Consider the following 27,392-nt stretch of genomic DNA (forward strand, 5'->3'; position numbering starts at 1 on the left):
ACATGGGGCTGGCAGACCCTTCCATGAGGTTCTTCTCTGCGATCCCACACCAGCAGCCAGATGCACAAAGTGCTTTAGATTCTCCCACAAGCTCTGATTTACCATGTGTCACTGTGCTTCGGAGAAAGTGCTTAAGGATTTTCTCTGACCACCCCCCACCACACACCCCCACCCCCAGCCTTCCTGATGCAACTCCCCATAGTCTTGCAAACTCTAATCCCTCAACTAAAGTCATGATTTCCAAAATACACAGTCCCTCTTCCCCTGCCTGGGCCGTAACTGACACGATCGGTACAACAAAAAGTGGGACAAGAAATAACATGCATGGGAAAGATAAACCTCAAATGCATTTTGCTCAAAGCAAACTAGAATAATGGAAAAACCTTGAGCTTCAGGAATCCTGAAGAGTTGGGTTAAATCTCAGCTTTGCTGAGATTTTTTAGGTTTATAATGTTCAGTAAATTAATCACTACACATCTCTGAGCCTCCATTGTCTCATTTCAAAATGGGCATGATTTTTTGAAATATCATGGGCAAATCACAGGCTTGGTGACAATTAAATGAGAAAGTCTTAGAGTGCTGAGAACATAATAGATTCAAATCTTAGGCCTTTTTCATTTTGTGCATGTTGTGACCATGTTTAGAAATCAAGTGTAATGAGGATGTGTGTTTGTTGCCCACTTTAACCAAGAATTCTTGTTTATTTTAAAATTTACTTTTTTTTTTTTTTTTTTTTTTTTTAGAGTGAGAGCACATACCTGCAAGTTGGGGAAAGGGCAGAGGGAGAGGGGAAAGGGAATGTCAAGCAGACTCCTCGCCAAGCGTGGAGCCTGACAGGAGCTCGATTTCATGACCCCGAGATCATGACCTGAGCCAAAGCCAAGAGTTGGACACTTAACCGATTGAGCCACCCAGGCACCCCAAGAATTCATGTTTCTCATAGTTATTTATAGGACTTGCAAGGTAAAAATGAATATCTTTATAAAACCCACAGCTTTAAATAATATGTATCAAAACAAAATTGTGATTTCTCTGGATTTGCTCTCTCAAAATGATTTCTAAAAGTATTCTGTATTATGCTTCTTTTATTTTTTATTGATTTGTTTTTTAAATGCAGAATGCTTCACAAATCTGTGTGCCATCCTTGCACAGGGACCATGCTAATCTTCTCTGTATCATTCCAATTTTAGTCTACGTGCTGCCGAAGCAAGCACTGTACTACACATCTTTTAATATACTTCAGAGAAAAGTTTAAGTTTTCACAGGCTATGGATTTTTAGGTATTCAGAAAGTAAAAAATTCATTTTTCCCATTTATAAGTTGGGAAAAAATGCTAGACATGGCATATATTTGATTGATAGCTAACTGTCGATGGCACATTCAAACAATAAAATACAAGCAGTTCCACTGTACTCACGTGGAAAGGCTCATTGGTAGCTTTGAAAATGGTTCCACCAAGGGCGTGGTTCTCCCAGTCCACTACCCCAAGGATGACTTGGCTCTTTGGGCCTCAGTTTCCTCACCAGTTACTACAAAGAAGGCTTACAGTGGTTTCTTCCAAGTTCTAGCATTCTAGGACCATGAATGTGAGCTCTGTTGGCAATAAATAACATTTACTCAGTTATTCCTCCTCCTCACCAAATGAGAAAAGCAGGTGATAATTAGATTCTTCCCAACCCTTGAATGTGATAATTTAAAAGAATAATAATAGCATGGTATGTGTAATAAGGCATTTTCCTGAATGTTTTACATCCAGTATATAATTCAATCCTCACAATCCCAATAACACACAATTATTCTTGTTCCCTTTAGCAGATAAGGAAATTGAGCCAGAGAAAAGCTAAGTAGCCCTCATAACACCACCCAGTGAGAAGGACAAGAGCTGAGGGAGTCCTGAAGTGTGGTAAAGAATATTGACTCTGGGAGTGAGACTGACCTAGGTTCAAAGCCCGACTGTACCTTCTTTGTGGTTTAGGGGCAAATTACTTAGTCTCTTCAATCTTCAATTTTTGTTGTCTGTTAAACGGTGATAATACCAGTCATATTCCTTTCAAGGATTGAATGAAATCATTCTTTAGTGTTCAACAAGTCTGAACTATGCTAGAGATGATAATGATTTATATTACCTCCTGAAGTATTTCTTTTTAACAACACCCAGTATCTTTTTTTTTTTTTAAAGATTTTATTTATTTATTTGACAGAGAGAAATCACAAGTAGACGGAGAGGCAGGCAGAGAGAGAGAGAGAGGGAAGCAGGCTCCCTGCTGAGCAGAGAGCCCGATGCGGGACTCGATCCCAGGACCCCGAGATCATGACCTGAGCCGAAGGCAGCGGCTTAACCCACTGAGCCACCCAGGCGCCCCAACACCCAGTATCTTAAGCAAACTGGCATTTCAAAACCCAAGCCCTGTGCATTAATGTTGTTAGACAAATGTTAACCTTTTTCAGCAATTAGAAAGACTAATGTGACACAACTCACTAAGCTGTTTCACATTTCATGCGTACTCCAAGATGAAGTCCAAAAAATCAGCTCTGTATGACAGACGGCTGCACATCATGTTACAAACATATTTCCCACGACTCATAGGAAGGGACTTGGCAATCCAGAGGGAATTTTTCAACATGCTAATTAATGCAGATAATGTATCTCCCCTGCAATCAAAAAGGTCAGAGGAATGAATCGGTTCCCTCTTTCATTGATTAAAAAATATTTACATCCTCTTTTGATCTTCCCCTATTTTACCCCAAAGAACTCACGATGACCACCCAGGAATTAATAGATAATCCTTCACCCCATTGCCTAATGGTGAGAAACATCTTGACACCTTTGGGCTCAGCTGTGCTCATTAGGTACAGAAATGCCCTGAGAAGATAGCGAACTTATTTAGATTTTTGTGTGTCTGCAGTTTGATGTAATAGTGTTTTATTTTTAACCCCCAATTGCTCAGCAAAAAAACAAAAAACAAAAAACAACAACAACAAAAACCTTGGTTAAGCTGCTGATTTCCTTTAAATTGCTGAGCACAGGGATTGTAGCTTGATAAAGTCATTTAGTTGCTAAATGTTTATATTCAAACCATGCCAATGGCTCTTGCTGGAGTTTTTCATGAGGAATGTGATGATGTTTACTTCTTTATGGGGTGAAAATAACCATGAATTTACCGATACTACCTCACAGGGGATTTTTCAAAATGTATTTCATCTTTAGGGCTTTGAAATATAAAATTTTATGTAGGTTTTCATTGAGGAAGATGTCACAAAGCAAAAGTATGTATACTTTCACTGAAAAAAATCTGTTGCAACTTCCCCAAATATTCCTAAATTCTGAAACATTAATACATTGGCTATTCAGTCTTGAATGTGACATCCTTAAGATATTTCCCAGAGGGTATTATCAAGGTCCATTCGATTAGAAAAATTCATAATTGTGGCATCAATACTAAAGTGAGTGAAGGAAGTAGGGGATGAGAGAACTTGTATAAATATACCCCATCTTGTCTCCTTTTCCTGTTTTCTTTTCTCTCTCTTCTCCTAGTCCTGAAGGCAAAAGGATTAGCTGAGAATGCAGACTGTGCTTATCTAAAATAAGAAAAAATGTTGAATTAGGAAAGCTGTTGATTTTCCATCCATCCATCCATCCATCCGTCCATCCATGTATCTGTTTAATATCTGTAAAAGGCCAGACAATGTGCTAGAGATACAGAAACAAAATTGTGTTGTTTGCTAAGTCAGTTATTTATGTAACAAACCTTACTAATTAGCCAATGTTTGATTCATGAAAACTGAAAACAAGTAACTATAACATATAAGATGAGTATATAAAAGTATTCAAGGACCTCCTGGCTGGCTCAGTCAGTAGCGCTCATGACTCTTGATCTTTGGGTTATGAGTTCAAGCCCCGCATCAAGCATACAGCTTACTTAAATAAAAAGGCATTCAAAATCCAGAGGGAGCAAGAAGCTGAGGAAAAAACCAAGCCCTCACTACAGCATATGTGACAGAGGCTGAGTTTAAGGGGCACACAGTCTGCCACAAGATGTATGGTAAAGCTGTCTCTGGAACCCTCAGCCGCTAAAGGACTCAGAGGCAGAGTATGGGATGACAGAAAGTTGTGATCTTAAGAATAGCCTTGTGTTGGCATCCCTATAGTGGCAGACTATGTTTCCAGTTTCCCTTACAGCTGTGCAGGGCTTTGGAGATTAAGTTCTAGTTGGTGGTTGCTATAGAGTGAATGTTTGTGTCCTCTCAATTCACGTGTTAAAATCCCAACCCTCAACATGTATTAGTAGTATTAGTAGTATATAGGGCCTGTGGAAGGTGATTAGATCAGCGAGGGTGAAGACCTCCTGAATGGGATTAGTGCCCTTATGAAAGAGACCCAAGAGAGCTCTCTTGCCTCTTCTGCTACATAAGGACACAGCTGAGTGTGAACCAGGAAGAGGGTTCTCACCAGACATCAGATTTGTTGGCACCTTGATCTTAGTCTTCCCAGTTCTCAGAACTGTATGAAATAAATTTCTATTGTTTATAAGTCTCCCTGTTTATAGTTCAGTTGCTCAAGCAGCCTGATGAACCAAAACAAGTAGTGTAACTCCCAAGAAGTGTCCTTAGGAGAAGGGATTTCTCTCTCCTGTCTGTTTTTGCTTTCTGTTGGCAGATGGGAGACCATGAAAGCTGATGCTAGAGTAACCGTCTTAGACCATCAGATGGAAACCTTGTGTGGAGGATAGAGAGCAACATGAGCCACAGAGTCGGATGGATATGAAGCCACCATACCAGCCCCAGGTGGCTGCAGGAGTAAAATAAATATGACATGTTTTAGCCACTACTGTCACTTGTAGTTGAACTTAATCCTCGGTGCCACCAACAATGAGATCTTAATTAAATACAACCCACGTAAAACCCCCTGAGACTCAGTTTCCTCATCTGCAAAATGAGGATAATATTTTTGTTATTGTTGGAAGGACTGCATTAAAAGAGAAAATAAATTTAATTCACCTAGAATAATGCCAGGGATCCAGTAGTATTCTTATCAATAGTAGCTATTTTCTAGTCATGTTCTTTGTCTTTCCAAAGCTCACGCTCCACAAATCTCAAAAATGAACAGAATCAGATCTCCCATTTCCTGACAGTCACATCGACTGTCATCAAGGTCAAGCACCAGCTGAAATTCAGGATGTTTATTTGAGCAGTGGTGGATACTGGGATAGGAGATGATGGGGAAGGAATGAGATTTGGGAGAAATCAATAGTTCTCCTTTAGATACATGAAGTTTGAGATGCTTATCCGACATCTAAGTGGAAACAGATGCAGAGTAAGCAATTGGATATATGATGCTAGAGCTTTTCAGAAAGATACTGGAGTACCATAGATTTGAGACTTGTCAGCACCTAAATGAGATTCAATGCCATGGAGTAGAATGAGACACCTGAATGTGGATATCAAAATCAGAAGCCAAGGACAGAGCCTTCAGGCATTCTAATACACAGAGGTCATAGAGAAGGAATCACTAATGAGGGAAACCCAACCAAAATGCTGTCTCAGAAACCTAGAGACTCAATGTCATATAGAAGAGGTAATCATCTGTATCAAACGCCACTGAGAGGTTAAATGAGCAGAGGACAGAAAATTGCCTATTGGCACTGGTAAGAAATGGGTCACTGGCAACTTTCATGTAGTAGCCAGCCTCTAAGATGGCCCCCTGTCAGTCTTTCTCCCTGGTATCCATGCTCGTGTGCAGTCCCCTCCCCTTGCCCATAGATTGAACTTACTGATTTGCATTCTTTCATTCATTTAAAGCAGGTTCCCAGCCCAATGCACTGCTTGAACTCGGGGCTTGCCCCAACATCAAGACCTGAGCTGAGACTGAGTTGGATGCTTAACTGAGTGAGCCCCCAAGCACCTCTTTACTCACTTGCTTTTTAATAGAATATAGCAGAAGTGATGCAACTTCTGAGTCTAGGTTACAAAATGGCTTCCATCCCATCTCTCCAGTGTTTGACTTGGGTCCTAGCAGAGAGTTAAGTTTAAACTGAGTAGGCATTTTTCAAGACAATGATGAGAGAGGAAGAGAGGGGTGCAGGGCTTAAAGAGGCTTATAAGGGGGGCACCTGAGTGGCTCAGTGGGTTAAAGCCTCTGCCTTCGGCTGAGGTCATGATCTCAGGGTCCTGAGATCAAGCCCTGCATCGGGCTCTCTGCTCAGTGGAGAGCCTGCTTCCTCCTCTCTCTCTACCTGCCTCTCTGCCTACTTGAGATCTCTGTCTGTCAAATAAATAAATAAAATCTTTAAAAAAAAAAGAGAGAGGCTTATAAGGGAGTAGTTATATTGGTGATCTCTAGACTCTTAAGCTGTGTGAGAAGAGAAGTGAGAACATGAAGTGAGGGAAAGAGAAAACATAACAGGACAGGGTTAGAACTTCGGTGGAATGAGGACCTGCTGGAATACCAGAGTAACTGAGGAGGAAGGATAAGAGGTAATGGATAGAGAGAAGAATGCTTCAAATAGAGATTTCAGAACGTGGTTTAGTGAGTATTAGTAATGTCTACAGTACAACCTTAAGAGTCCGTGGCTTAGAGAGAGTGAAGGAAACAAAAGGTGTAGAATGAATCACTATGTAGGTTTGGAAGTCATCCAAGATTTCCCCAGATATATGGTAAGAATGACAGCAAGATGCTGGGACCACCAGAAGTAGCATGTTCTCTCCTGGGAATGAATGTCCAACTTCATATCACTCAGAGAGAGTCGGCTTTCCTGACTCCTCTAATCTCAGACATTAGGAAGCAGTAACCCACATTAGAACCATATTTATCTAAATACAAGTCTTTCTCATTTCCACTCTTCTAGGATATGCCTTGAGCCTACAAATAAGTGCTATATTTAATGAAACACCACGAGAATCAAAAATAAACAACTTACACATAAAACTAGTGCCACCAAGATGGAATCGTTCTAAACTGAGACAGTCAGATTACATACTCAAAGCTGGAGGCACTGAATGACATAGAAGACAAAATTGGGCTGCTTGATGCACACTCCTCAGTCACTTTGGGTTTTGTCAGTAAGCAAGAAAGATCAAGACATTGGGGGACTGTAGAAAGAAGAACAGCAAATTTAGGCAAAGGCAGTGAAAGGAAGCTTATCAATAGATAAGTCATTTGCACCTGCTAAGAAATGAACTTTAAAGAATTACTTATTTGAGAGAGAGAGAGCAGTGGGAGGAGGAGAGGGAGAGGGAGAAGAGAATCTCATGCAGACTCTGCACCAAGTGTGAAGCCTGACGTGGGGCTCGATCCCATGACTCTGAGATCATGTCCTGAGCCAAAACCAAGAGTCAGACACTTAACTGACTGTGCCCCCCAGGTACCCCAGAAATGAACTTGAAAAAAAGATACTATTATATAAACATTTTTCAGAAATATTAAAACATAATGGAACCACACCCTGTCTACAAGGTGACAATGCAAAAAGCCCACTTAAAATTTGCCCATTTAAAATTACCTTAAATATTAATTAAGTGCTTAATGACCACTACAGCACATGCTAGCTGGACTCTGAGCTTGTTTTCTCACCTGTAAAATGGGAATAGCAACCAAATTTCATGGGACTTTTGTGAGAATCAACGGACATGGTATATGTGAAAGTATGTGAAGAACTCTACAATTTTATAAGTTGTCGATTTCTCTGCACACAAAAATATCTTCATCATCATCCATTGGAAGCTCATTATCATGTGAACATCATTATCTGTGTCTACCCAGACCCCTGCCTTCCTTCCAGTAATATCATAGCTCCCCTTCCACTGAAGAAATGTTCTTCCTTATTATGGAGGGAGTGCCCACTCCTCATCCTGGCCAAGCGATCCACCATACCTCACACAGCTGGCCCTAGTGAAGGGTCAGGACAGCAGTGTCCTTTAAGTCAGTCCAATCACAGTCCTTCTTCTGTCTTTTCTTGCCAAGAGCTATAAGAATATGTCCCCAGAGACAACCATATACTCCCCTGCCACCTGTGGGATAAAGTGGACATGTAGAAAGAAAGAGAAATGAGAGACAGAGTCCTGAAAGAATTTTCATCATCCCACTGGCCTGCCCCAGCCCTGTCCGTCCCAAAATTTCCTTATGTGAACTTTATGCACGCCCGCGCGCACGCACACACACACACACACACACACACACACACACACAACATTTGAATTGCATTTTAGTCATTTCCAACAAAGAGTTGGCTAACAATGACAAACCTCCAAATTAAAAAATGTGGAGAGAGGAGAACTTATTCACTGCCTCCTTTTCAAACTATAGAATAGTGTTCAGAATAGCAAAAAACACAGAACCTATATATAGCCTCAGGCTAGTGTACACAGAACAAGAAGCTCTTCATCCTCCAATATCATCAGGGAGCAATAATAGTAGACATTTTGTAGTATGTGGTAGAGGACACAAACCTCTTAAGGAATATTGTTCATAAACATTGAATTCCTTAAAAAGAAATTCGACAGTTTTAGTCAGCTATTCTAAACGAATACATGTTCTTTCCATAAAGCCCAAAGTAAAAAACACCATTAGAGATAAATTTCTAAATTAGGTACATTGACCATCCCAGACTTCTAGAATAAGTGGCCCACTTTACAGAGGAGAGCTCTAACAAGGCCAATTTCTGTCTTTCTGTAGTACTAACCAAGAACATCTGAGTGGGAGTAACCTTAGAGATACATCTAGAGTGATGTAAAGACACATTATTTTACAGATGAGGGAACAGAGCCCCCCCACACAGGAAACAACTAGAGCAAGTTCACCATTAGCCAATAAATTAGGTGGGAATTCTTTGCTCATAAAATAGTTCTTTGTAGGGCACCTGGATGGTTCAGTTGGTTGAGTGTCTTACTCCTGATTTTGGCTCAGATCATGATCTCAGGGTCCTGAGATCAAGCCCCACATTCATCAGGGTCTTCTTGGGTTTCTCTCTCTCCCTCTCTTTCTGCCCCTCCCCCAGCTCACATGCACACACTTCCAGGCAAGCTCTCTCTCTCTCTCTAAAAATAAATAAGTAAATCTTTAAAATAAAATAGTTATTTGCTTTATAAAACACTATACCATATTTTATTTTAATGGCTGCTTACAATATAAATTTCCTAATTTATGACCATATTAAAAAAACTTTATTAAACTTGCAAAACTTTGACTTGTACACATTCAGGAAAGCATTTGTTGCTTCTATATATAATTCCAGTCTGGACACAGTGTTTACGATACCAGAAATCCAGAGTCATTTCAGTGAGTCAGTACTGGGAGAGATGAAATGTTTAAACTGGCAAATCCCAATATCTTGAAGGAGTAGAGACAACTGCCCAGTGAAACACGATATTCCTATTAAACGTTCCAGGGCTTCTTAAAACAATTGATGAAATCCTTATTGCTGTAATTCTTGTATTAGGTAATTTTAATCATTTCATGTTCTAAGTCACAACTGTCTAACCAGTTTCTCTTAGAGGGCAACTATTTTCATCAATCTTTCTGCCTATCTAATGGAACTGGGGGAGTCCCAACAGGAATCACATTTCATCTGCCTCTGCGAACTATCCTTTTTGTTCAGGGAAGCACTGCTCAAAATAGGATTTTCAAGCATGTCATTTTCCAGACATTATTCAATGCCCTTTGCTCTTTGCTTTTATTTGAATTACTGAGGTCAATGTTCCAATCTATGGGTTGGCTTTTTGTATATCTTTACAATGTATGTATCTTCTTACATACCCTTCTACACTATATATTTTCTTATATGTCTTCTTATATATCATAACATATGTAACTTGTATATCTTTACTTTTGCCCAAGAAGGAAAGGGTAAAAGCTGATTCTCCATTTTTTGCCACCTCCTAAGGCCATCCTTGTCAAGTCCCAGAAAGTTGTTACAGAGGGACCAAACCTCTAGTGGGTTAAAACTGATAGTGGGGGATACTGAGTCTTCTACTAAAATCAGAACTATGATTTTGGTATGCTTTCTTATACCAAGTTTTTTCTCCCTTACTTTGTCAGGGGACTAAGGAAAGTTTAGGGGGTAGATGTAGTTCTAGTCTTAAAAGCTACCAGTCATGAAGAAGAGATGTCACACTAATATCAAGATAACATATAATCATAAATACCAAAAACTAAAGAGGTGTAAAGGAACAAATACATAAAGGTCTCAGAAGAAAAACTGCAATGCTTCCTGAGCAAATAAAGATGTTAAACTTCAAGCTGAAAATGAAAACAGCAGTGAGATACCTTTTTTCACTAATAAAAATAGCAATGACTTACACATGCATGTTCAATAGTGGCCAGAGTGTGTTGGGATGGGCATTCTCTCTGTTGGCATTATCTTATAAGAGTATAATATTTCTGGAAAGCCGCTGAACAGCTTATCGAGAGTCTTTAAAATATTCACGCTTTATCCCACTTTCGAGGACTACCACCCCCAACCCAGAAAATAATCAGAGCGAAAGCAAAGATGAATGTGGGACAGGTTATTTTGGTGGTGCTTACAGCAATTAAAAAATGTAAACACCATCAACATGCAAAAGAGGAATAGTTAAATGAATTATGGAAGAGTCATAGGTTGAATTATTAAAAGATTATTAAAAATGATGTTTCCGAAAATGTTCAAAACATGGAGAAAGTCTCGTGATTTCACACCACGAGGAAAGGAGGGCATGTGCCCAATGTACTTCGGGAGAATCCGTGAAACTCAAAGGACCCACTACTCTCCAACCTCCATTTGAGGAAACCACCCTGGGCAGTCGTTTATGGCAAGTGTTGCCTTAGCTTGCAGAATAGTGGTATCACAGCACTGAACTCGTGCAAACTCAATGCTCTGGCCCCAATGGAAAATAAAATGAGAAAAATAACTTCCAAAATGGTGCTGGCAATTTCCACTCGGTAAGTGTGTGCCCCTCAGTGAGCACAGCATGGGAATTAGGAATTGGCTGTTCCCTCAGAAATTTCAGTCTCTAAGGAGCGGTCCTAGCGGGGGCATCTTGCCAAAAATGTGTGCAATTCTAGAGTATAAAGATACAATTCTGTAACTTTATTCTTTGCATATGAGCTCTTTATTGCTCTCTACCTTGCAGGTGGGCGTAGCTCCTGTAGTATCCCCTAGGGTCCCTATGTTGCCAAACTCAGCAGGTTGTTCTGAGAATTCATCTTATTAAACTTCTCCATAGCACTTGATACTTTTACATCTGCTTCCTTCTAGAAAATGCTCACTTGACTTCCGACAACATTATTTCTCCTTTCCTTCTCATCCCTTTCACGATTCAGTCTGCTCCCCTGATCCCTTTTCTTCTTCCTTCAGTCTATTAAGATTGTAGCGTCTCAGGTCTCAGTCTTGCAACATTTTGTCTGGCTAGACTCAGGTGATCTCATTGAGAAACATGGCTGTAAATACCAACTGAACTTACATGATAATAATAGGACTAATGACTGACACTCCTACTCTGTGCCCCACTCTAAATATATTACATATACTAATCAACCTGCACAATGGTTCATAGTATTATTGCCATCTTATAAGAAAAACTGAGGCACAGAAAAATGAAATAATTTGCCCAGAGTCACAGCTAATAGAAGACGGAGCCAAGACGTGAACCCAGGCACTCTGACTGTAATTTGCCTGCTCTCAAGAACTATATCTTTTTTTTTTAAGACTTTATTTATTTATTTGACAGACAGAGATCACAAGTAGGTAGAGAGGCAGGCAGAGAGAGAGAGAGAGAGAGAGGAAGCAGGCTCTCTGCTAAGCAGAGAGCCCGATGTGGGGCTCGATCCCAGGACCCTGAGATCATGACCTGAGCCGAAGGCAGAGGCTTTAACCCACTGAGCCACCCAGGCGCCCCTCAAGACTGTATCTTATACTATACTACATCTCCCATCAATGATTCCTGAATTATATCTCTACCTGTTACCGCTCTCCTAAAATCCAAGAATTGTTGTTGTTGGGTTTTTTAAAAAAGATTATTTATTTATTTATTTGACAGAGAGAGAGAGAGAGAGAGAGACAGCAAGTGAGGGAACACAAGCAGGGGAGTGGGAGAGAGAGAAGCAGGCTTCCTGCAGAGCAGGGAGCCCCCGGGGGGGCTGGATCCCAGGACCTTGCGACCATGACCCAAGACGAAGGCAGAGGCTTAACGACTAAGCCACCCAGACACCCCAAAACCCAAGATTTGTACGTTGGACCTATTTGGTTTGATATTTAACGTAAACTTCCAACTTAACATATCCAAAATACTATTCTTATTCCCTTCAAATCTCTTCCTCCTGCAGCCTCCCTGTTCAGTAAATGACTTCCCCAGTATTGCAATTGCTCAAGCCATCCTTGACTTCCCTTCTTCTCATTTCCCATATTCATGTAAACAGCGCTGGCTCTGTCTTCTAAATAGATCAAGAATCTGACTTTTTTTTTTTTTTTTAATCTTTTTCATAGCTACCACCCTAAAGCCCATCAACTTTTCTCATCTGGCCTCCTATATAACCTAATTTGTACATAGGTTGAGAATACACTAGGTGATGAGGAAAATCAGCCCCATTACCCCAGCCATGACATACTGGTCCAGGGATCAGTGTCTAAGTCAGTGGTTACTATACATAAGTAGACATAAGGAAAGTTAAACCTCTTTAGCCAATAAGGATGCTACCTATGTGCAGCAGCTCACCAACCCAACCAGACAACAGCTTTGAGGGATACATGATGTAAGTCTGTAAGCTAACCCCCACTGGGTTACTGCCCTGCTTCTCTGAGGCCTGTTACATCACTCTAGTCTTGGAAGCCTTGGATCCCTATGTTCAGACTAGAAGAATACATCTCACCACATTGCACATGTGCCGTAAGTGCTCCTTTAAAAAAGTAATCCCCTTATAGTGCTTCTTTACAATCTCGAATAGGAAAAGGTGCATGGGTGCATGGGAGAAGAGCAGAAGAAAATAAATCAAGTCATAATTAGTATTCGACTCCAGGCACTCTCCTCATGGGGCTTTGCGGTTATCGTTGTTTCGCTCTTTGTTTTTCTCCTTTCTTTTTCAGAATGATATCTTGTTTTGATAATCAAGGAAAGCAGTGTTGAGAGCCAGGTGTAAGAGAGACTATGGAGAGAGCATTTTCATATTGAAAAAAAAGGGGATCAAGGTGATTGTGAAATATTATTTATTCACTACTATTATTTTACAAATTCAACTCGTTCTTTTCTACAAATACTTAAATCCTGAAAACAAAAAAGAATATAAAAATTTCAAATGCTGACCTTTGAATTCATATTTAAATACTTCTTATGCCTAAGGAAATTAGAAAGAAGAAGAAAGGAAAAGCAGTGGACTCGAGACCCTTCATCCTAATCCATGCGCCCTCTGCTGGCTGTCTCTTGGCTTTTCACTATCGTACTTGGGCTTTGGGGGAATGTTTTTCTGATACTACTGCGAGACGGAAAAAAAGCAAAATAAAACAGAACCAAAAAAGCATAACTTTTCAGATATACAAAACTAGGAGCATTTTAACATTCAAGAAACCTTTGTGATAAGGCTCTGCCGGGCCCTAAATAACTTGCTATTTCCTTTAAAACAAAGGTAATAATGACTACACAAGGCATTTGTGTGAAGCTCTCTATAGATTTTCCTAAACTCACAGCTTTTTGACTTACTGTGGTTTCACCTTACCATGATTCATGAGTGCACCACTCAGCTGTAAACTATCCCTTTGCAGCCTGCATACGAATTACTTCCCCTGAAGCAACCTCCAGCTCATTTCCTTAACCGCCAGCTCGACCTACCCCAGAGCCCCCTTTCCCAGCACCTCCCCTTCGAAGCCAGTACCAGCCCCAGTATGGCCGTTCAAGCTGTTCCTGCTGATTGTGTAGAAAACAAGGAAGAGACAGAGGAAGGAGAGAGTGCGTTCAACGGGCAGAAGTTAGGGAAGAAGAGAAGAAGGAATCAAGATCCGCAGACTTGGAGAGAATGTCCAGTTGGTAGTAAATGATGATTTTGTTCTGTGCGCGACCAATGGCTTTGAAGGTGGTTTCCAAAGAGAAGTCCAGGCATGTACTGAATTATGCAGACACTGTTGCCTACAGTCTCCAAGGAGCATTACTTTGGAGGACAGTATTCTTTTTGGTAGTATGATTCCGGTTTGGGGGGAGTGGGGTTGGGGGGAATATTGTCAGTATGACTATATTTTTATTCTATTCTATTTTATTTTATTTCATTTTATTTTATTTTATAGAGACAGAGAAAGAGGAGAGGACAGAGGGAGAGAGGGAACAGAGAGAGCGAGCATCTTAAGCAGGCTCCACATTCAGCATGGACCCTGATGCAGGGCTCTCTCTCACAACCCTGAGATCATGACCTAAACCAAAACGAAGAGTCAGACCCTTAACTGACCGAGGCACCCCAGGGCCCTTATTATTATTTTTTTTTAGTTAATTTTTATAACCAGCTTTCTTCCAAAAGGGGCTCAAGATAATTTCCAAAGATGGTGTAGAATGACAAGAAGGATTAATTTTTTTAAAATTCAGGTGCTCCCCCTGGATTACCAGATGGTGAGCTGGCTGGACCTGGCCCTCCGCCCTATCCCAGTGGGAAACTTGCATCCAACTCCAGCTTCCCCTTGCAGCAAGGTCTCAAACTTCCCACTGGTCTCAAGGTCTCCAGGTGATAGGGAGGTGTATTCCCTGTGCTGCTGCAAAAGCAGACACCTAAACTTTGACTGCCTGGCAGCAAGGTGTCTCTTGCCAAGGGCACTGGCATGCTCACTTATAAAAGGGAGAGCAATACATGCTGTTCTCTCTTCCCCGGAACACTCTGGATCTTCCCATCCAAGGTGCCTCTGCACAGGGTGGTAACACTTCAGTCGCCTCTCTGACCATGAGTTCTAGCCAATGCCATCTGCCCCTCCTGGTGTTATTCACAAGACTCAGTACAATGTAGATTCACAACACAAAAAATTAAGTACACACATAAAATTATAAAAGTAATGAAAAAACATAAGGGTAAGACGAGAAGATGGCGACATACATTGAGTGCATGCCATAAAGCTGTAAGCTCTGATATGCTACAAGTTCCAGTGACTTCAGCCCTTGTGTATCGTTATTCCCTATCATATGCAAAGCAAGAGTCCAAGCGGCCTCTCCACAGGACCAGAGGCAGTCTCTCGTTCTCTAGGTTCCATTCACTGAGTATATCTGGAGCCCTGCAGAAAGCCCCCTTATGCCACAGTCCTGTCTTGGTCATCATGGTCACGTAGTGACGACCTCCTCAGCCTACCCATCCTAGTTTATCTTTAAATTTTTTTTTAAAGATTTCTCTATTTGAGAGAAAGAGAGAGAGAACATGAGCAGGAGGAGGGGCAGAAAGAGAAGTAGGCTCTCTGCGGAGCAGGGCGCTTGATGCAGGGCTCAATCCCAAGACCCCCAAGATCATGACCCGAGCCAAAGACAGACACCTAACTGACAGCCACCCAAGCACCCCAGCCTGCCATCTTCCTTCAGCAGGTCACTTCTGGCCTCAGAACCAGCTTCATCCTGCCCTCTGCTATTTTCCCTGTACTCCCTCCCTCCAAACACTGGGCACTGCACACCAGAGGCTAATTTCTAGAATATATTAGGACTTGACTACAAGTGAAGGAACTATCACAATAGAATTTCTATACAGAAATAGTCACAACCTCTAGAATCCATAGGCCAAACCTAACACTCCCTTATCCTTTACCCTAGACTCAGTGTAGGGGCTGCTTCCAGCTTATCTCCCACAAAGGAATATATTTTTTAAAGATTTATTTATTTATTTTAGGGAGCGAGAGCGTGAGTAGAGGTGGCAGAAGGAGAGAGAATCCCAAGCAGACTCTGCTCTGAGCGTGGAGCACCATGGGGGGCTCAGTCTCACCACCCTGAGATCATGACCTGAGTCGAAACCAAGAGTTGGATGCCTAAGCAACTGTGCCAGCCAGGTGCCTCGCAACACCGACCCCCCCCTTTTTAAGGTTTATTTCCCACAAAGGAATTTTTGACTCTGACTTCCCTATTGAACGTGCAAGACCCCAACTTTCACTGGGGCCTGATAATAATTAGGAAGAAAATCATGTTCCCCCTCCGCTCAGTGTCAGGCCCCTTTTCCAGACAACAGCCTAAAAATCTGCACAGATAAGGATACCCTAAAGGAGGTCAATTTCAATTTCACATTCAGAGATATTTAGTTCTTATACTGTCCAAAGTTCTCTGAAATAAGATTTTGGCTTTACCTTTGCAAAAGAGAAATGAAAATATTTTTCTTAACATAGAAAAGAGTCCTTCTCAAAAATGAATCAGAAAACAGCTGGCAACTTAAAAATAGCAGCTCAAACTGACTTAGTGCCATCAAGATTTCAGAAATATTGACTCAATATTTTTGGTGGACCACAAATATGGTTCTAAATCTTGAAACCACCATGGAGAGAAACATGATTCACTTTGTGTTTCAAGATAACAATAAACTTTCCTTGTGGCTATGGCAGAGAGAGAGAGAGAACTGTGTAGGGGCACCTGGGTGGCTCAGTTGGTTAAGCATCTGACTCTTGGTTTTGGCTGAGGTCCTGACTTCAGGGTGGTGAGATCACACCCCCTGGGTTAGAGCCCTGCTCAGCAGGAAGTCTGCTTGAGATTCTCTCCCTCTCCCCGTGCCCCTCCTCCAGTTCATGCACGCTTTCTCTCTCCTTCTCAAATAAATAAATCTTTTTTTAAAAAGATTTTATTTATTTAAATTTGACAGAGAGAGATCACAAGTAGATGGAGAGGCAGACAGAGATAGAGAGAGAGGGAAGCAGGCTCCCTGCAGAGCAGAAAGCCCGATGCGGGACTCGATCCCAGGACCCCGAGATCATGACCTGAGCTGAAGGCAGTGGCTTAACCCACTGAGCCACCCAGGCACCCTCAAATAAATAAATCTTAAAAAAATACACCTTAATTTCAATCTATAAGCTGAGATATTGATTCATTCTAAATAAATGTGAGTGAACATTCTCTGGCAATTATGGCAACAAACATCTTTCTACATGTATGAGGGCTCTGGCCTAAACTGGAAGATATTCGAGAAAAGGAAGTATAGTAACACTAATGTGTCCTTTGAGTTGGCTTTCGTAAATAAATTTGCTGAAGCTAACAATGCCGGAGGGAGACCTCTCCCCTAGCCAGACAGTGAGGATTGTTGTTTTGTTTTCTTTTGTTGTTGTTTTTGTTAAGATAAAAGTTGGGATTCAACTAAATCTTGAAATTTTGGCAAACATAAAAGCTTGTTTTGAGGCACTGAATAAAGCTGATTATCATTTACCAGACTCAACTGGAGAAGCCTTGGTGAATCCTTGTGCCTTAGAAACAGTCAAGCTAGGAAGTCCCTTAACACAGAGGAAGAAATCTGAGGCGGCATCTTATTCAAATGATATAATCCACCCCCAACTGTCCTGTTTCTAAACCCATCCTAGAAGACTTGGCAGCTACTGTCCTTTTTCTTTCAACATGCCAGTGGATGAGACCCCTGCTTTCTCACCGCATTCCATGCTGCTGCCGGTTAGCTGCTCCACTTCAAAGAAGAATTCCTCTTTCCTGAGCCCTGTTTTGAAACTTCAAAGGCCCTCCCTGTCTCCGAAATGGTGACAAGTTTCCTTGCCAAGAAAACTTCCCCATGAGGATAATCTTGCTATTCTGGGCACAGATGGAGTCCTTGCAGGACTTGGTAACACATCTGGTTTGCGGCTTTGATGAACAAAGAGGCTCCGTATGTCATCATGACTCATCGCTGTCCTCATCAGCATGCATTTCGCTCGGAGATGCTGCCAACGGACTTGACAGAAGTTTTGTCATCAGCTACTTAAAGCCAGGCCTCCATTCCATCAGAGCCACAGCCTTTTTTCACCTCATTTTCAAATGATTGTGTTAAGAAAGGAGAGCAACACAGAAATGTTTTCTACTAAACAGAAGATCACTGACTAGCTTGAGGGACTTTGAAGGGTCGATTGAAACATCAGGGGGAAATCTGGGCTCCGGAGACAGAAAAGGAAAGCCTCCTCAGTATAAACTGACAGGAAGGTATTCATTCATGAGGTGATTTTCTTGGCAATACCCAAGGCCATAGGCAAGAGTAAAATCTTTTCATTCAAAACTTTAGTCAACATTACAGATGCTGGTAAAAAACAAAACAAAACAAAACAAAAACCATTTTGGCAAAGTTTTTGTTTTTGTTTTTTTTCTTTTTTATTGTGGAAGATAAAATTGGACATAGAAAGCTGAGCTAACTTTTAAAGCTAGAGGAAGTGCTTCTGTAAACAGAGGAGAGCGGATAAAGCCTTGGAGAGCTTGGTGTGGGCAGAAATCTGAAGACACAATCGAACATGGCAGAAAAATACTTCTGCTCACATTATTTGCTTAACATTTTGAAATGCAGATTCAGAAGACAACCTTTCCTTGATGAGATAGATAGCATCAATAATGCAAATGAGACAGGGAAACAGAAGGGACCCATGAGAAAAAAAGCTGCATTTTTCCCCCTTCGCTTTTCTTCTGGCTTCTATTCTTAATAGAATATGAACTCCCACCCCACTTTCCACATGCCTTGTCCTGGAAATAGCCTACATCCTTCTTGTAAGGGACAAGGAGTTAATGATTCTCTAGAACTAAATAACATTTAAGAAAGGGCCAGGTGACAGGGACCCAGAGGAAGCTATCCTATGCACATTCCAGACCATTGGAGCTCGACATCTCTGTGTCAAGACCCCTGACTCCAAGAAATAACACCTGGGCCCTTGTTTTTTTTTTTTTCCAACTGGTTCCTGGACGCCTGAGAGGACACATATACCAGACCACCATCCTCAATAAGAACAGCCAGACCCCGAACAAAGATAAGACTCCTGCTCTTTTCCTTTCCAAGTCACCCAGACACTCCATCAGTATCTCTCTCTCCCATATGCATGTATCTTCAATAAACTCTGCTTTCACCTCCTGCTGACTCATGCTCAATTTCCATTCTGCATGAATTCCAGAGGGTGCCCTTTTGGTTGGTCCCACGGGAACCCCCACCTTTGGGTCTTCGGCGCTAACCTTCAGGCATCACAGACACAGACAAAGCTGTAAGGACAAAGAAGGTGATACAATATGAATTCAACTGGAAGAACCTTGAGGGAATTCAAGCACCCAGAAATAAATCTGTCCTTGTGTAGCAAAGGGAGCTACTGATACCATCTACATTTCTAAAATTTTCGGCTCTTCATGTAAACTGTTAGAAAACATCTGGGTCAAACTCATACATATTCAAGAACATTACACCATTTCCAAGTTCTCATACAGACCAAGGACAACCTCCGTGATCCTGAAATAAACCATTAGAATTAAATCCTACTTTTAATTTTGTTTGCATTTTTTTGACTTTTTTTTAAAGCAAGGATTCAATTATATTTATATGAAAAATGAGAATGAGAGATATAATCTTTCTGGGAAACATTTTTCTATTCTAGGTGAAGGAAATCAATTTCTAGAGCAATAAATTACATTAACTGAAAAACAATGTACGCACAAGTTTATAGCATATTTGTCTGGAGTTGGAGTCTATGGTTTTTGGTAAATGTTCAAAGTGGTTCATGACTCCAAAAAGTTCTAGAATTTCTGATCTAGAGAAACAGTTGTGCTAGTTACCCTCAAAGCAGGCAATAAATATTGTCTGTGAACTAGGATGTTGATGGACATTGGAGGCAGTGATTTGGGGTTTCTGGGCAAGTGCACCAAGTCTAGTCAGACTATCTTGCAGCTTGAGTGCTACACCATATCCTTTACCCCTCAGCATTACAAGGGAAGAATTAAAATCCTCATAATAGAACTGAGTTGCCTCTAAGAATTTGTACCTTTCCTTTCCTCCTCCTACCAGGTAAAGATTCTCTTCTGAATGTAATTTGGGTTAACTTGACTGCCAAGACCAAGGGGTACATAAAGCCCCAAGTTCCACATCATAGAAGACAAATCATTTCTTTTTTTTTTTTTTTTTTAAGATTTTATTTATTTACTTGAGAGAGAGACAGTGAGAGAGAGCATGAACAAGGAGAAGGTCAGAGAGAGAAGCAGACTCCCCATGGAGCCCGATACGGGACTCGATCCCGGGACTCCAGGATCATGACCTGAGCCGAAGGCAGTCGTCTAACCAACTGAGCCACCCAGGCGTCCCAAGACAAATCATTTCAACTGAGAAAAAACGTACTGATTTTCCACTTAAAAAAATAGAGTAAATCTCTCTCTCTATCACAGAGACTAAAACAGAAAGTCTAAGAACTCAGGAGGATTAGGGGAAAAGTCAGCTTTCTGTGGTCTCTTTAGTTTGTCGACTAAATTAACACTTAGAAGCTTTTAAAAACTAAAATGTGAAATTGTGGTCAAGTTCAAAGAAAGGAAAATGAAATTCAATGAACAGTTGACTTTTCTGTGGGAAATGCCGGTTCACCCTGCATAACCGCCAGGTATTAGAGGAGGCTCCTGGTACACGTGGGAATATAATAAAAAATAAGGTCGAGATAGTTTACTTGGTGTTGAGAGTTACATGTGTGTTATTTCATCAATACATATTCTTCAATAAAAGCACAGCCATTTGATTCTACCATCCAAGCCTTGCCGCTAGGAGCATACTATCTCCTGAAGCTTTCTGATTTCAAACACTTTGTTTTTTGTTTGTTTGTTTATTAAGATTTTATTTATTTATTTGAGAGAGAGCAAGTGAGAGAGAGCACAAACAGGGTGAAGGGCAGAGGGAGAAGCAGACTCCCCACTGAGCAGGGAGCCCAATGTAAGACTCAATCCAGAGACTCTGGGATCCTGACTTGAGCCGAAAGCATATGCCTAACTGACTAAGCCACCCAGGCGCCCATCAGACAGCTTTGTTTTTAAGGATTATGCTTAATACTATAACGTCCTGACTCATTCCAGTCCTCTGTATTACTCATCAGGGGGTCTTCTCCCCGGACAGCAGTGGGTGGGCTGAGAGACCAGGTGTCCTTGCAGCCAAGACAGTCCCCATTCCTATGTGCCCCAGGGCTTGGGTTTGCCTTCCTGTTGCCACATACTGAGCTTCTCCAGTGTCCTTTGTGATCATCCGGCCCAGCCACCACATTCTACAGTTGGTCCTGCTGCCCAGAGAACCACAACTGCCACCACCTTGACATTAACCCAGTAAGACTGATGTTGGACTTCTTGCCTCCAGAACCATAAGAGGATAAGTTTGTGTTGTTTTAATACCTGAAGCTTGAGGTCATTTGTTACAACAGCAATGAGGAAACACTTATTAAGATGACAATCTTCCCAAATTGATTTCCAGATTCAACAAAATCTCAACATGATGATAATGGTGATGATGATGATGATGATTTTTTTTTTAGAAACTGACAAGCTGACCTTAAAATTTATATGGAAATGCAAAGAAGCTTGAACATACTGAAAATGGCTCAAGGGATTTTGGGGAAAATGATGGATATGTTTAAAATTGGATTTTGGGGGCACCTGGGTGGCTCAGTTGGTTAGGTGTCTGCTTTTGGCTCAGGTCATGATACCAGGGTCCTGGGATCAAGCCCCATGTAGGGCTCCCTACTCAGCGGGGAGACTGCTTCTCCCTCTGCCTCTGCCTGCCGCCCCACTGGTTTATGCATGCTCTCTCTGTCAAATAAAGTCTTTTTTGAAAAAAATAGAAATAAAACTGGATTTTGGTCATGGCTGCACAACTTATAAATGGCTAAAAATTATTGACTTACACTCTTAACACAGGTGAATTTTATATATAAATTATACCTGAATAAAGGTGTAATAAAATGTATGCATACTTACAAGGAGGTAATAGTTGCTGGTATGTAATGCTTTTTATACATTTAAAAACTGTTGAACCTAGGCGATGGATGAATCTAGAACAATTCAGATGATCTACCTCCTCAATTTTTCTTTATGTTTAAAAATGTTCTCAGTACAAGAATTCTTTGGATTTGTCATTTGTTTCAATATAAACTAAATTATGAAGAAATAGAAGATGAGATCATTGAGTAATATACTATTGCATCATATTAAATATAATTTTAAACCATTACTCTGATGCCTACCTAATCAGTTTTTAATTATTTAAAAGTTTTCATAATGTACAGGCATTTATTTATATAATCTCGGTGGAGTATTCTTATAAGGACTTGAGCACCAGACCCTTATTCAGAAACATAACCGTATATTGTAACATTGATCCTATGAGACGAGCAGGTTTTATTAAGATTTAGACTTTGGGCCTCTTCTCTGAGAAAATAACCTGCTGGGAAGTTGAGCCAACTGCTTTTTTGTTCACATGTATCAGCTCTTCTTTTCCCTTGCAATAACCCTTTAGGAATTTTGTGTGTCTAAATCCATTATAGAAACATTCATCTTAAATATCCTTGATTGTTGATGAAATATCACATCAGTGTTTTGGTCTTCACAGTTTAGATGGGTGCCTGCTATGTTTATGTCTTCTTAGAGTCATAACATTCCAGACGTAGAGGGATAAAGATGTTTGCGTGGTTGCTTGACAGAAAGTCTATGGCCCAAAAATAGACACATTTTTATGCTTATAGGCTATACATTGGTGAGTAAATTTTATTGTCACTCATATTCACAACTACTTTACAATGCATTCCATTTTAAGAACAGACATAAATCGTGGTGCCTGGGTGGCTCCGTTGGTTCAGCGGCCAACTCTTGATTTTGGCTCAGGTCATGATCTCAGGGTCTTGGAATGGAGCCCCACATTGGGCAGGGAGTCTGCTTCAGAATTCTCTATCTCCCTCTCCTTCTCCCTCTGCCCTTCCCCCTGTCCTCATGCACACACGCTCTCTCACATTAAAATAAATAAATCTCTTCAAAAAAAAAAATAGACATAAACCTTTTTCTTTCCAGTGTTGCTTTACCTCTCCAATGAAACATTTGCAAGCTAGTGTTATAAAGGTAATGACAGTGCAATGTTCATTAGCCAATGTGAGCAGAATCTCGTCAGATGTACATTTAAGTTATCTGAATGTAATGTAATAACCTCAGCAAGAGAACACTTATTTAAACTAAAATACTGCAAAATGTTGCTTATACACTTGCTATTACTTACGATATTACCAGAGACATCACACACTTATACAGCTGTGGATCTGTACAGAATTTATTCCATACATACTTAATGGGCAATTAAGAGATTTTTTTTGCAATGGTACTCTGGCCCTAATACTAGTTTGGTTTTGCCTGCCTTACTTGCTGACTTTAGTACCTAATCCCCAAACAGAGCAGATGCAAGACTGCACTACCCAGAAAACCTCCTCTAACACCCACCCTGCCCCTGGGGTTTCAGCTCCCACTCCGTGCCCTTAAGGACCCTACAAGTTTCCCCACGTGCTAATTGGCTAGGGAAGCAGCTATCTCTTTCCACATCTGCCCTTCCCACTAGATTGTGCTTCCCCTGCATGCAGAACCCATGTTTTATTTATCTTTGTATCCCCAGTGCCTAGGGCATCCTTGGCACTCAAATAAATAAGGCCTTTGAATGGCTGCTAGGCAGAACACAGATTATTTCAGGTCAACTTTTATTGAACATCTGCTGATGGAGAAGTGCTCCGTTCAAGTAAGGAACACAGGAATGAGTGGATCTGAGTCTATGGACTGCCCAAACTCAAAGTACATCACAATGCAAAGAAGAATGTTCCGTGGTTAGAAGATTTTTACTTTTTTTGGTCTCACATACTGCCCTTTAAGGGAAATTGCATGTAACATCTTTAGAAAGTTTGTTTGTCATTCTTATTATCTATAACTATATCTCTATAGTTCTCAAATATTAATAATAAATAACTCTCCCTGGGACCATTGTAAGTACTTTACATACAATACTGGATATCATTTACACCCAATACTTCATACACAGTACATATATATACATAATTTATATACAGTATTTTATCTACATTACATCATTTATTCTCCACCCAGTAACTCCCATTTTGCCCAGTTTATAAACAAAGAAACAGAAACACAGAGGAGCTAAATAACTTGCACAAATCATTTAGTATAGGATATGAAAAGTGCCAAAATTGTAACCTGCTCACTTTTTCCCCTGAATTTTAGCCCAACATTTTAAGCAAATCTACAATCTAAACCTCCTCCTCTGGACACACACAAAAATTCAGTGTTATCAAGTTAACTTATATCTAAATGCAGAAAAATCCCTTTGTTCTGAATAATTTAAATAACAATGCCAGGGATTATAACACAATCTGACCCCATACAAGCAGGGAATTGCTGAGGGTTGACAAATTTGAACTGCAGCTTCCCATGGAAAAACAGAAGTCTTTGGAAATCCGATTCAAAGCTGGATTCAAGCTTTGCAGGCAACCCGGGTTGGGAGCTTCCTCCAAATATAAAATGACCAAATAATTAGCGCGGGCCCCATGAATTCACCATCTCTTTGTTCTAAGCAAATTAGGCTGCTTGTTTCTGGTATGAAGTGAAAAGAGGCATTACTCAGAATAAATGAATGAGGATTAGGATGATGTGCAAAGGTTGACAGGGGACTAGCTAAATACGGGTTGTGCTTGCCTGCTGTGTAAACTCTGAATTTTTCTGCCATTATGGGTCATTCTATTCGTTGGTGATGCATTTATTTTTTACCTCACTGCAAGTAATCGAGACCTCAAAAACACATATATGTAAGGACAGTTTTTTAAAAATCTGAAAAGAGGGGTGCCTGGGGGTTCAGTGGGTTAAGCCTCTGCCTTCAGCTCAGGTCATGAACTCAGGGTTCTGGGATTAAGCCCTACATCTGGCTCTCTGCTCAGCAGGGAGCCTGGTACCCCACCCCCAGCCCCTTCAGCCTGCCTCTCTGCCTACTTGTGATCTCTCTCTCTGTCAAATAAATAAATAAAATCTTTTTTAAAAAATCCGAAAAGAGAGTAAGAGTCAGAGAGAGGAGGAGGAGATTTGTATCAGCAATCACTGAGAAAGATAGCTTAACCTGACCCAGAGTTACATTCAGCACACTGAACTTCTTGGCAGCCAAGGCTAAAAGAGAAACAGTGTAAGTTATGTGATTCACATTATCTGATACAAGAAAGCAGTTTGTACTTTGGGGCACAGAAACTTTTTCCTAACATTCAATTCTACAAGAAACTTCTCTCAGGGATATAGAAGCAATGGGCTGTATTAAAGGAACAGATGGGACCGTGGTTTTTGTAAAAGAGGCAGAAAGTTCTATTGTTTCTTATCTTCTGAAACATTCTCTGTTTTCTCACTTCTCTGTTTACTTGCACCTGTGTAGCATGGACCCCTTTCCCCCCAAATCCAATGTAACAATTGTGTAATGTCAAATAATGAGAAAAGCCATTTCTCCCCCAACAAAATGATCTTGAAATCATTATGAACGGAACCCAAGCCAGGTCTGCATTTCTGTTCCAACATTTAATATAAGTGGAAATTTCTGAACAAGAATTTAGGATGCCATGAACTCCTCAAGGGCAAGGGCTCAGTGATTAGTGAAGTCCCAGATGAATAAACACTTATTAAAGCACAATCCTCCAAAAGACATTGCACTAACAGCTATGTGCACTATTTTTTCCAGACTTTGGGGTTTTATGGAAGTCTATAATCCTTCATGTCTGGGGGTATAGATACAGAGTTCCTGATTTTTCATATTTTATCAAAGAAAGATTCCAGAAAACCCTACATCTGTTACGACTGTAATTTCAAAAAAGATGGAGCATATTAACACAAGGATAGTCTGAAGGGCATAACTTCAACATAGAGGACAGTCTTCTAGCTTGAATATATTAGCTTTGTAAAAACCTCGCTACATAATTCATATTTTTTCCCTCTTTGATGAAGACTGGGGAGAGGAACTACATATCTCTTCCCCAAACTTCCCTGTCACTAATATTCCAAACCTGCTCCGTGTCCTTTATTGACAAAGCTTTAGTGTGAGCTGGGGAAAAAAAATAAAATTATAAGACCCAAATCTAATTTCACAGAGCAGGCAAAAAAGGTGAATTCAAGCTGAGAGGCAATGGGACGATGGCTGACCTATCATCCACCATATAAACCCTTTTCATAAGCTGCCTGGGTGGCTCAGTGGGCTAAGCCTCTGCCTTCAGCTCAGGTCATGATCCCTGGGTCCTAGGATTGAGTGGGGCATCTGACTCCCTGATCAGCAGGAAGTCTGCTTCTCCTTCTGCCTGCTGTTCCCTCTGCTTGTGTTCACTCTCTCCCTGTCTCTCTCAACCTAAAAAAATATTATGCACATTGAACAAACCAGTGACACCTCAAGAACTTTGCCTTGCTCTTTTTTTTTACCTGAAATGCTTCCCCAAGATATCCAGACAACTGCCCTACCCCTTGTCCAGGTCTTTGCTCAAATGCCGCCCCTGCTCAGTGATGGCTTTCCTGGCTACCCAACAGCCCATACCCCTTCTTTGCCTTATTTTACTCCATAACACTTATCGACATATACTGTAATGTACATTTTTTTTACTTATTTTTCTTCCTTATATTTAATGTCCCTACTAGGAATTGACCACTGCAAGAATAGAGATTTTGTCTGTTCTGTTCACTGTTGTATCCTCAGCACTTAGCATACTGCCTGTCTTGGAGTGGGCACTTTGCTAAACATGTGTTTAATGAATGGTCTTAGACAGAACTTAAATGGGTCTTAAGCAGAACTTTAGTGTTTATATACATTTAAGTCAAGGGATGAAAAAGAATATGGCTCCTCCAAAATTAAAACATATGTCCATGAAAAGACTTGTACAGGAATGTTTGTTGCTTTATTCACAAGAACCAAGCACTGTAAACCATTCATCTGTCCATCAACAAGGGAACTGATGTGTATTCTTACAATGGAATATATTCATCAACAAAAATGAATTAACTACTGAGACCCCAGCAACAAGGATAATTCTCGAAAACATTGAGCAAAAGAACCCAGTTACAAAATGTACTTCCTGGATGAGTATTTTTGTATCAAGTTCTATAATCGGTAAAAAATCAGAGTAGTATTTGTCTAGGAAGAGGTGAAAGGAATACAAGGGTATTTTCTGGGATGATAGAATGTTCTGTATCTCAGTTGGGGTGGAGGTTACCAGGAAAATACACTTATCAAAACTCATTAAATGACAAACTTAAAATAAGTGCATTTCATCCTATGTAAATTTTACCTCCGTGAAAAACTCAGTCATGTCTGATTCAAAATAAAGTCACAAAAACAATCTGTAATCCCAATTTGATGATAATCTGTTAATTATACAAGGACAACACATAGATTCTTTTATCCTAACTTTACCAAGAAGAAAACAATTACCATTTGAATGGCATATCTTGGCCCTAAATGGCTTCTTTATTTG

At 40.6% G+C, this 27,392-nt stretch overlaps 1 long non-coding RNA gene and 1 other non-coding gene across 3 annotated transcripts in view; both read right to left on the reverse strand.

Moving 5' to 3' along the window:
- Positions 1 to 1,107: 1,107 nt before the first annotated feature.
- On the reverse strand, positions 1,108 to 1,214 carry LOC131813284 (U6 spliceosomal RNA). The gene has a single exon (XR_009346710.1). It is a non-coding gene; the product is annotated as a U6 spliceosomal RNA (small nuclear RNA).
- A 968-nt stretch (positions 1,215 to 2,182) lies between these two features.
- The window catches only part of LOC131813152 (uncharacterized), a 54,696-nt gene continuing 29,486 nt past the window's right edge, over positions 2,183 to 27,392 (reverse strand). Inside the window, exons 4-5 of one of the 2 annotated variants that reach the window (XR_009346638.1) lie at positions 7,871 to 8,007; positions 2,183 to 3,579 (exon numbers count right to left, since the gene is read on the reverse strand). This is a non-coding gene — a long non-coding RNA (uncharacterized LOC131813152). Of the gene's footprint in view, positions 3,580 to 7,870; positions 8,008 to 18,018; positions 19,108 to 27,392 lie in introns of those variants that run through there. The other variant, XR_009346637.1, reaches the window with a different exon arrangement.

This window comes from Mustela lutreola, chromosome 12, assembly GCF_030435805.1.
Source record: "Mustela lutreola isolate mMusLut2 chromosome 12, mMusLut2.pri, whole genome shotgun sequence".
NCBI classification, from domain to species: Eukaryota; Metazoa; Chordata; class Mammalia; order Carnivora; family Mustelidae; genus Mustela; species Mustela lutreola.